General features: G+C 44.6%; 1 long non-coding RNA gene across 1 annotated transcript; it reads right to left on the reverse strand.

The window, feature by feature from the left end:
- Positions 1–2409: 2409 nt before the first annotated feature.
- LOC118495630 lies at positions 2410–8115 on the reverse strand. Its single transcript, XR_004898114.1, has 3 exons — positions 8027–8115; positions 7945–7947; positions 2410–2564 (listed from the first exon to the last, which is right to left on the reverse strand). It is a non-coding gene; the product is annotated as an uncharacterized LOC118495630 (long non-coding RNA).
- Between the last annotated feature and the right edge of the window lie 330 nt (positions 8116–8445).

Raw genomic sequence — 8445 nt, forward strand, 5'->3', positions numbered from 1 at the left:
AGCGGGGGACTCCATAGTTCTGCTGGGGGACTTCAACGCACATGTAGGCAATGAGGGAGACACATGGAGAGGCGTGATTGGGAGGAACGGCCTCCCTGATCTAAATCCAAGTGGTTGTTTGTTGTTGGACTTCTGTGCTAGTCATGGATTGTCTATAACGAACACCATGTTCGAACATAGGGATGCTCATAAGTGTACTTGGTACCAGAGCACACTAGGCCAAAGGTCAATGATCAATTTTATAATCGTTTCATCTGATCTGAGGCCGTATGTTTTGGACACTCAGGTGAAGAGAGGGGCAGAGCTGTCAACCGATCACCATCTGGTGGTGAGCTGGGTCAGGGGGTGGGGAAAGACTCTGGACAGGACAGACCTGGTAAGCCCAAACGGATAGTGCGGGTAAATTGGGAACGTCTGGAGGAGCGGGTGTGACATGGAGAAGGACTTTCGGTCGGCACCAAGGTGCTCCTGGAAAACAGTTCGCCACCTCAGGAGGGGGAAGCGGGGAACCATCCAAGCTGTGTACAGTAAGGATGAGACGCTGTTGACCTCCACTGAGGAGGTAATAGGGCGGTGGAAGGAGCACTTTGAGGAACTCCTAAATCCAACTAATACGCCCTCTATGTCAGAGGCAGAGCTGGAGGATGATGGGGGATTGTCGTCAATTTCCCTGGTGGAAGTCGCTGAGGTAGTCAAACAACTCCACAGTGGCAAAGCCCCAGGGATTGATGAGATCCGTCCAGAAATGCTGAAAGCTCTGAGTGTGGAGGGGCTGTCTTGGTTGACACGCCTCTTCAACATTGCATGGAAGTTTGGGACAGTACCTAAGGAGTGGAAGACAGGGGTGGTGGTTCCCCTGTTCAAAAAGGGGGACCAGAGGATGTGTGCCAATTACAGGGGTATCACACTTCTCAGCCTCCCTGGTAAAGTCTTCTCCAAGGTGCTGGAAAGGAGGGTTCGGCCGATAGTCAAACCTCGGGTTGAAGAGGAACAATGCGGATTCCGTCCTGGTCGTGGAACAATGGACTAGCTTTTTACTCTCGCAAGGATCCTGGAGGGAGCCTGAGAGTTTGCCCAGTCTACATGTGTTTTATGGATCTGGAAAGGCGTATGACCGGGTCCCCCAGGAGATACTGTGGGAGGTGCTGCGGGAGTATGGTCGAGGGGGTCTCTTCTCAGGGACATCCAATCTCTGTACGACCAAAGCGAGAGCTGTGTCCGGGTTCTTGGCAGTAAGTCGGACTCGTTTCAGGTGAGGGTTGTCCTCCGCCAGGGCTGCGCTTTGTAACCAATCATGTTTGTAATATTTATGGACAGGATATCGAGGCGCATTCTGGGTGGGGAGGGGTTGCAGTTCGGTGGGCTGGGGATCTCATCGCTGCTCTTTGCAGATGATGTGGTCTTGATAGCATCATCAGCCAGCGACCTTCAGCACTCACTGGATGGGTTCACAGGCGCGTGTGAAGCGGCTGGGATGAGGATCAGCACCTCTAAATCTGAGGCCATGGTTCTCAGCAGGAAACCGATGGAGTGCCTACTCCAGGTAGGGAATGAGTCCTTACCCCAAGTGAAGGAGTTCAAGTACCTTGGGGTCTTGTTCGCGAGTGAGGGGACAATGGAACGGGAGATTGGTCGGAGAATCGGCGCAGCGGGTGCGGTATTACATTCAATTTATCGCACCGTTATGACGAAAAGAGAGCTGAGCCAGAAGGCAAAGCTCTCGATCTACCGGTCAATTTTCGTTCCTACCCTCACCTATGGTCATGAAGGCTGGGTCATGACCAAAAGAACGAGATCCAGGGTACAAGCAGGGTACAAGAGGGTGGCTGGTGTCTCCCTTAGAGATAGGGTGAGAAGCTCAGTCATCCGTGAGGAGCTCGGAGTAGAGTCGCTACTCCTTTGCGTTGAAAGGAGCCAGTTGAGGTGGTTTGGGCATCTGGTAAGGATGCCCCCTGGGCGCCTCCCTAGGGAGGTGTTCCAGGCACGTCCAGCTGGGAGGAGGCCTCGGGGAAGACCCAGGACTAGGTGGAGGGATTATATCTCCAACCTGGCCTGGGAACACCTCAGGATCCCCCAGTCGGAGCTGGTTAATGTGGCTCAAGAAAGGGAAGTTTGGGGTCCCCTGTTGGAGCTGCTGCCCCCGCGACCCGACCCCGGATAAGCGGACGAAGATGGATGGATGGATGGACAATGATTATCAAGTCAGTCAGGGCGTTTTCACACCTGTAGTTTGTTTGCTTTGGTCCAAATCAGTTGGTGAGTAAACTTGGAGCGATTTGCCCTCGGTTCGGTTCGGTTTGGTTTGGTTTCACACCTGGAAAAATCCAAGCGTACCAAAATGCGCCATTACAAATCACGCAAGAACGTCCACTCCTCTTATTGGTCAGATGCGGGAGCAAGAAAGTAAATACAGGAAGAAGGTCCTGTGTTCTGGTCTAGTGGTCAAACCAGCTCACTTCTTTAAAATGATCAAACATTGTTTCACGAGAGACGTTACTACGTCTGCTCTGGTCACCAAGACTTCGCTCTGCTCTGCCGCCGTCTGCCTCCAATTTTAGCGGCAGCTGGTTTGACCACAGAGATACGATTTTTGTGATAGAAACACTACAAGCTGCTACAGTTTGCTGCTCTGCTGCATCGCAGATTGCTAAACACACCTTACTACAGGAGACACTAGCTCAAACTTGCGGAGTATGTATAGTTGGTGCGGTTCAAGTACGGATCACGTTCTCACCACAAATTAACCGCTCCAGAGTTTGATTGAAAGCGTACCGAGACCACCTCATCAAGCAGGTCTCGGTACGCTTGTTTGGTCCGCTTTTGGTGTGACTAAGGGTGCTTTCAGGTGTGAAAGCACCCTTAGTCAAGGCTTAGTAACTCTGGACTAATGCAAGATCGAAAGCAACAGATTGGGCCTACATTGACTATTGATTATATATTGAATTTAAAATGTTTATTAGCTTGGCATACTTGGCAATATAGATGCACATATCTCAGTAAAAGTTAAATCTGTCTCAACTTTTCGACCCAGGCCGCTGCAGTTTTTTTTTCAGCTCCCCCTGCAGGCCCCACCCCCACAGCCTGAACACACTACTTTTTTTTGGGGGGGGGCATTTTTAGGCCTTTATTTACACTGGACAGATGAAGACATGAAAGGGGAGAGAGAGGGGGAATGACATGCAGTAAAGGGCCGCAGGTCGGAGTTGACGGTCTCTATGTCGAGGAGTAAAACTCTACACATGTGCGCCCGTTCTACCAACTGAGCACCTAAGCAAAAAGTCAGTTTTATCTTATTACAAAAAATTAATTTTTAAGGAGGCTAAGTGTACATATTTTATATATATATATATATATTTATATTAGGGCTGTCAGCGTTAACACGTTAATCGCGATGCGATTAAGGGCCGACGCGATGCGATTCATTTTTTTTAATCGCATTAATCGCATGCCGGTATTTATTAATTTATTTTACACTTCACTTGGCTTTGCGTCATGCCTAACAGGCTACTATTTACTTACTCCACCATTACAACGTTACTTATCATCAAGCTGCCACTTCCTCGTAACACATCCTGCTGCTGCAGGCTGCAGGCACGATGGAGAACGACAGCAGCAATGAAATCCTGAATGGTGCTTTTATTTTCCAAAACTCCCGGACGGCTCGTAGACAAGTCGAAAGCCATATGCACATTGTGTAAAGCCGAATTAAAATATCACCGAAGCACGTCAAGCTTGAGCTACCACCTACGGAGCTAAGCATAGTAGTACAGTTAACGTGATGCTAGACCACCAGCCCTCGGGGGGCGGGGGAGGGATGAATGTTCGGAAATAAGAGGTTGCTGTGGCCCGCCGTACAGGTTAGTTTGACCAGCGGGCAGCAGTGGTGGCCGGAGCGAGCAGCAGCAGCTACGGCAGCCGGAGCGAGCAGCGGCCTTAGCGGGCAGCGGCTGGAGCGAGCGATCACGGGGGGACATCCTCAGCAGTGAAACGCGAACGGGGGCTGGAGTATAACCTAGCTAGGTGGAAAGCTAACGCTAGCCAGCCACCTGTTCCATCAATCCTGCTTGCAAGTGTCCGCTCATTAGACAAAAACTGGACTATATCCAACTTCAACGAAACTCCCAACGCGAGTTCAGAGACTGCTGTGTTTTTGTTGTTGTCGAAGCAACAGTGTACCGGACTATCCAGCCTGTTTCTATGTCGCCGGGTAATCCAATCCAATCCACTTTATTTATATAGCACGATTTTAACAAACACAAGTGTAACCCAGGTCCCATGTAGTTAGAAAATAAAGCTGGAGTGGTTAATACAATGAGACTGGGCCTGGGCTCGTTGTAGGGAAATACAACTTGTTTTGTATGTTACTTCATAAATGTATATTTGTAATACTCTTTGCTATTCTTATAATGACCACCACAACTGTATTTTAGATGCAAAAATATTCAAAAGTATTTATTTACAACATGAAATTAAAAAAAATGTATCTTAGAATAAAATAAAACAAATCACAGGGGTATGGAAAAAGAAGTGAAAATAAAACTTACAAGCCAATAAAGCTTCACTTTCCCAAAAGGAAAAAACCTTTCTGTGGTTATATTGAAATTAAATAATTATTTATTCCCTCTGAAAATGTCCACACCCGTTGCAGGCCTGTTCGATGACACTTTGTGTGCGGTGGGGCCTAAAAACTGGAATGGCCGCTTCACTCAGAACTGAGCATAAACAAAAAGCACGTGCATGTGAATGTTAGTACTCACGAATCCAGGTTAAGTCAGTACAGCAAAGGCAATGGTAATGGCGATGGTAATGGCACAGGTAATGGCGATGGTAATGGCAAAGGAAGAAGCACAGCACCAAAAGTCACGGGCCGGCAACAGGGCACACAGAACAGCAGGGCAGAAACAGCAGGGCCTTCGGTTGGAAACCCGTCTCTCTCTCTTTCTCTCTCTCACCAACGTCCGTCTCCTTAGAGCATATTATCTGAATTGAGCCACATTATCAAACACTATCTCTTATTGAATTAGCGTTAGCGTTAGCTTTGCTTTAACTTCAGAGATATCACAATGCTAAAACTACAACATATGAGCACATTGGCACAGGATGCTACCGCTAGCTAGCATGTCGCTAACCACGTTATACATCCAGTCTCTTAACTATAACAGTTCGATATAGCACAAAATTACAGGCATACACAATCATATTCACCTCTTGCAGGTCACACCAAAGTTTTTGTCAGGACCACGAGTAGTCGACCTTCATAACAAAACATTAATGCTTCCCACACCACGATGCCTCCTTCATTAGCTCTCTCATCATTAGCGTCTGTTCTCTCTCCTCATGCGTGCTCACTACTCCTCACACAAACCTGTCCCGCCCCTTACACGGTGATGTTACTCTGATTGGCTCAAGTATTAACACAACCAAAAGCAAAACAGGAATTAAATGATTGACATGTACCAGGTAACAGGTTAGGTTACACAGATAAACACAGCTTCTTCTTCTCTACTTTTCTCGCAGATGAAACTTAAAGACTTTTATGTGAATTTATCTTTAACTGTAAATAGTCTTATTTATTAAACTCTACATATTATATTTATACTTTTAACCAGCACACCTTTTAACCAACTTTAACTAACATGAACTCTATTTATGAACTTTTCTTTTATTTTTTTTATGTTACACTGGTAATGATCTTTTATACTCTGTAACTTATAGGAATTTTGTACATCTTTTATACTCTGTAACTTATAGGAATTTTGTACAGGGCTACACAAGGTTTCCAAAGTGCTGCACAAAAAGATAAAACAGAAATAAGTAAAATAAATAAAATACAATATGACAAACACCATACAAATATGCAAGTATACACATAAGATCAACACTCTACCAGAAGTTAAAAGGCCAAAGAAAAGAGGTGTGTTTTAAGAAGATTTTTAAAATTAGACAGAGAGGAGGCCTGTCTAATGTGCAGAGGCAGTCCATTCCAAAGTTTTGGAGCTGCAACGGCAAACGCTCGGTCCCCTCTGAGCTTAAGCCTAGCTTTAGGCACCGTCAGGAGCAGCTGGTCAGCTGACCTGAGAGATCGGCTGGGAGTGTAGGGGTGCAGCAGCTCAGAGAGGTAAGGTGGGGCAAGGCCATTCAAGGCTTTAAAAACAAATAAAAGAATTTTAAAATGAATCCTCAAATGGACAGGCAACCAGTGGAGTGAAGCTATAGGTGAAATGTGCTCGTACTTGCGTGTGCCAGTTAAAAGACGTACAGCAGCATTTTGTACCAGTTGCAGCCAAGCAATGGAGGACCCACTAGCCCCTATATAAAGTGCATTACAGTAATCCAGCCGAGTGGTCACAAAGGCGTGGATTACTGTTTCAAAATGCTGTCTCTGAAGGACTGGTTTGATTTTTGCCAGCTGCCTTAGCTGGAAAAAGCTGGACTTCACCACAGCTTTAATCTGGCTGTCAAATTTGAGGTCTGAGTCCACTTTTACCCCCAAATTTGTCACAATTGGCTTGCGATACTGTGCAAGAGAACCCAGATCAACTAGGGGGGGGGGTCACAGACGAGCCACCAAAGACCATGACTTCTGTCTTTTCTTCATTCAAATTTAGAAAATTTAAAGACATCCAAGCTTTAATGTCGTGTAAACACTGTAGCAGTTGGTTAACAGAGTAAGAATCAGACTTTTTAAGGAAGAGTGGAGATGGGCTGTGTTAACACGGATTTGTGCAGAAATGAGCTGCTCATTAACCGGTGATCACTGGACGTCAGTGAGTATTGTAATCAACATTATTTAGGAGTTACTAAACACTATATTGACTCTAGTAAGGATAGGGATTTTTAGTTAGGTACTTGGAGGAATTGTGCAATAATGACAGATTCACACATTTTTCTTTTGTTTACAGTAAATAAATAATTACAAATCTTAAAATCAAGTTCATAAAGTAACTTTCTTTGCATTCATTTGATTCCCAATCAAGATACACTGGTAAGAATTGCTTTCGATTGTTAATATGTACTTAAAAACTGTTCTGAAATGCAAAATAATAGAATTTTAATCGTGATAAAATATGCGATTAATCACGATTAACTATAGAACTTAAGCGATTAATCGCGATTAAAAAAAATTAATCGTTTGACAGCCCTAATATATATATATATATATATATATATATATATATATATATATATATATATATATATATATATATATATATATATTATAGGCTTGCTTTATGCTCTCCCTTACACTTCTTCCAGCTCCAGTTACTCCAGGGAATTGTTTCTATGGGCTTCATTGTGAAAGTCTATGTCAATTTTTTGTGTTTGATATTAGCTTCTTTTCTCATGAAAGAACAAGTAACAGTGCTGCTGCAGACTTTACTCTATGCATAACTGATTAAATAAAATTCCCAGCCTACTGTTATGTACTGTATCTTGGATGTTAAAGTTTCCATGGTGCCCTGTTGCAGACATTCGAAGCTACCCAGCAACTACACACTGGTCCAATATAGTTTTTAGGCAACAGCAGTACGCTTGTCACATCCAAATGTCATTTAAGGGTGCTGTCACATCAGTAGTTCGGTTCATTTGAGTTCAGTGCAATTGCTACATTCACACCTGCCCAAACAGACCGCACCAAGGAGGAAAACCAACTCTAGTGCGATTCAACTGAAACTACATGAGGCGTTTTAATACCATTTGTTAATTTGCTCTGGTTCGAATCAGTTAATGAGTTTGTAAACTTGGTGCGGTTTCCCCTTGTTGCGGTTTCGTTTCACACTTGGAAAAATCCAATTGTACCAATATGCGTAATTACAAATCACGTAAGAACGTTCATTCCGCTTCTTGGTCAGACATTTCTGTGGCAACAGCAAGAAAGTAAATACAGGAAGAAGGTCCTGTGTTCTGGACTAGTGCACATTTCTTGCATCCCCATGGTCAAACCAGCTCATTTCATTTAAATAATCAGACAATGTTTCAACGTTACTACGTCTGCTCTGCAGGCGTCTGTCTCAAACTTTAGCACGTTTGACCACGGAGATGCGAGTGACAGAGGGCGAGCTTGACCGCAGTCTGTTTCTGTGAGAGAAACACTGCAAGCTGCTACAGTTTTCATGTTCTGCCTCCTCGCAGATTGCATAGCACACCTGACTACAGGAGACATTTAGCTCAGACTTGCGTAGTATATATAGTTGATGTGGTTCGAGGTGGGATCACGTTCCCAGAGTTCAATTCAAAGCGTACCGAGACCACCTCATCAAGCAGGTCTCGGTACGCTTGTTTGGTCCAAGTGCAATTGTTGCATTCTCACCTGCCCTAACGGAGGGTTGAAAACCAACTAAATGAGGCAGGTGTGTCACAGAGTGCTAATTCCGGAAGTGCATACTGTAATCCACAATCAACAAATATTTAAAATGAGTTTAATTATGACATATTTAAAATAAG

The sequence above is a fragment of the Sander lucioperca genome, chromosome 8 (assembly GCF_008315115.2).
Source record: "Sander lucioperca isolate FBNREF2018 chromosome 8, SLUC_FBN_1.2, whole genome shotgun sequence".
NCBI classification, from domain to species: domain Eukaryota; kingdom Metazoa; phylum Chordata; class Actinopteri; order Perciformes; family Percidae; genus Sander; species Sander lucioperca.